Below are 2,500 nucleotides of genomic sequence, written 5' to 3'. Positions count from 1 at the left end.
CTTACTACTGTTATCAATGTCCGAAGATGAAGCTGATTACCTGGCTTCGCAATGTTAGTTCAGGGGGTATTTTGATGAAGTTACTGTTTTATTTTTAGTCTGCAGTTAGTTGAACTTTCACCTTAAACATTACTATCACCCGATCAAGTGGTTATCAGAGTGGTTTTTAGTACTTCGTGTCTTGAGTCACTTCCCTTTTTGCATTCAAGGAAAACTGCGCAGTTGTTTGGGGTTTGTTTGTTTGTTTGCTTGTTTGTTTTTTTTTGTGTTTTTTTTTTGGGGGGTGTTTGTTCGCGTGTTTGTTTGTTTGGGGTTTGTTTGTTTGTTTGCTTGTTTGTTTTTTTTTGTGTTTTTTTTTTGGGGGGTGTTTGTTGGGTTTTTCTTTTGTCTTTTGTGCTGTTTATCTGCCACCCTGTCCTTTCACTTGGGGGGGGGGGGTTTTTTGTGGAGTGGCTCGTTTTTCTGCAAGGGTATAGTATCCTACTCATCCCGTACTGGCTCTGACAGGAGGGGTTAAAGGTTAAACCGACCCATCTGCTCTAAATGATCTGAGATATGTCAAATGTCAACAGGGATTACATAATTTTTTTCTTCTGTTTTATATTATTTCTCTTTATTAAATGCCACATCTTTCTGTCCTGTTATCCATTTCATCGTCTGACTTCCCGCAGTGCGTGCTTCAGTAATCGGTCAACACTCACTATCACGTGCATTCTGTCACAATGAACTGTGTACCTCAGTGTGGCAAGGAGGAAGAAAATATAGGTCACGTGAACTGTGTAACCGTCGTGCTCATCGACCAGGACGGCGTTTGTTCGAATTTTTGTCCGTTTGTTTATTTTTCTTTGTTGGCTATATTTGTATAGTTTACTCCACTTCTTGACCCATCTGACCCCCAGATCAGCGATAACGGGACAACCGCCAGAGTATAATATCTATTTGCTTTTGAATTAGGGTCTTCTGGTCTTTGTTTCTTTTTTGTGTTAGCTTTTATATTCTGTTGTCTTGCCAACTTACTATGAACTATGACTAAGTAATTCATCCACATCTTGTGTGTGTGTGTGTGTGTGTGTGTGTGTGTGTGTGTGTTTGTGTGTGTGTGTGTGTGTGTATGTGTGTGGTCGTGTTCATATGAAACATTCTGTTCGCTAGTGCTATCAGGGTTGTCATTGATAAGAGACTACACATGTAAATATAGATCCTCTTGTTCTCTTTGTCTGGGTATCGTTGGAATGTCGTGGGCTGTTTCTTCTGCCAGAACTCCAGACGACCCTTCATTACTTCTTGCCAGAAATAATACGAACGCACCTTAACATTGTAATAATTTAGTACCTATTTTGTAACCATGATATTATTCCTTGGAATAATATGTAGGACGGCGTGTTTGGTACTGACGTAACGTTTTGGCACAGAGTGATGGTTAGTAGCTCAGGAAGTCCCGATTTGATCTCATTATTGATAAGCTTTGCGTCGCGATTATGCACGCAAGATTAAATCCCACCTAACAGTTAATTTTAGACGTAAACCGTAACTTTTCGCTTACCCTTATATATTATGATGTGTCCGCGAGCTAATCAGTTCTCTGTTTTTGGTTCCCCAACCTCATGAATGGTGTACATCGCACATTTCCTGGACTTCTAGTACGTTTGAGATTTATGTAGATTGCTCGTTTGAAGTGATTGTCTGAAGGGGCGCTACCGGTAGGTATCTGCCTCTTCCATACTTGTATACCATTAATTATATCGCGTTCTCGCCTCCGATTCAGTATTGTAGCCGCCGGTTTAATGTATTTCTGTAGTAAATAATCGTAAAATATAACTTAAAAAATAAAAGGAAATGAAATGAAACGCTATACAAAGTAACTGTGCAATTGCGGGTCTGGTCTTTCAAGTTTATGTTCAAAGACAGCTCAAGCCCATCGCTTTAGGGCTGTCATGAGCAGGAAACATAACTGTTCTGTATCTCCTACGAAAGACGGGTTGATATTGTACCGAATCATGTTCTCCGTCCACTCTGGGTCTTTTCCTTGTTGTTGTGTTGATCACTTCTTTTTTTTTACAATTTTTTATTTAAATTCTATTGCCAAATCCAATTTAATGACATTTTTAGTGTTAATGTTATTCCCCCTCCCCCTCCTTTTTTGTGGTTGGAACTTTATGTTTACTTAATGATTTTCCGCCTTTGGCGTCATGGACCCCTAATTTCCCAATCTTAGGAGGGAACAATATTCTGGTGGTGACAATCTCGAATGTCGTTTTCGTTCTGATTTATAACAATTTTGGTTTTGGTTTCTTTTTTGGTCTCAACTGTTACGTTTGTTACCCCTTCACTGTGATAGATTATGGAGGTGAAGTGTTCAAGTGAAGGAGTGGATTTCCAACCCTGAAGTGATTTACTGCTTTAGCTACTTCTCTTTACGTGCTTTTAGAATTTAAGGGTATGCGCTATCTAGTTTTCACAAGAAGCACTTTTGCTACTGAATACGTTTTCTATCACCCCC

The 2,500-nt window shown here is 39.4% G+C and overlaps 1 protein-coding gene across 7 annotated transcripts in view; it reads left to right on the top strand.

The window, feature by feature from the left end:
- The window catches only part of LOC101860388 (BTB/POZ domain-containing protein 6), a 52,225-nt gene that overhangs the window by 35,892 nt on the left and 13,833 nt on the right, over positions 1 to 2,500 (top strand). The window contains exon 1 of one of the 7 annotated variants that reach the window (XM_035968190.1): positions 1 to 53. This exon is cut by the window's left edge and continues 361 nt beyond it. The exons of 4 other annotated variants lie outside the window; for them this stretch is intronic. The gene's annotated coding sequence lies outside the window, so the exon portion shown is untranslated. Of the gene's footprint in view, positions 54 to 116; positions 232 to 449; positions 766 to 2,500 lie in introns of those variants that run through there. 2 more of the 7 variants (XM_035968192.1, XM_035968191.1) reach the window with 2 other exon arrangements.

This window comes from Aplysia californica, unplaced genomic scaffold (assembly GCF_000002075.1).
Source record: "Aplysia californica isolate F4 #8 unplaced genomic scaffold, AplCal3.0 scaffold00044, whole genome shotgun sequence".
Classification (NCBI taxonomy): Eukaryota; Metazoa; Mollusca; class Gastropoda; order Aplysiida; family Aplysiidae; genus Aplysia; species Aplysia californica.
The sequence above is the reverse complement of the archived record's forward strand: the minus strand, read 5'-3'. Positions and strand labels throughout refer to the sequence as shown.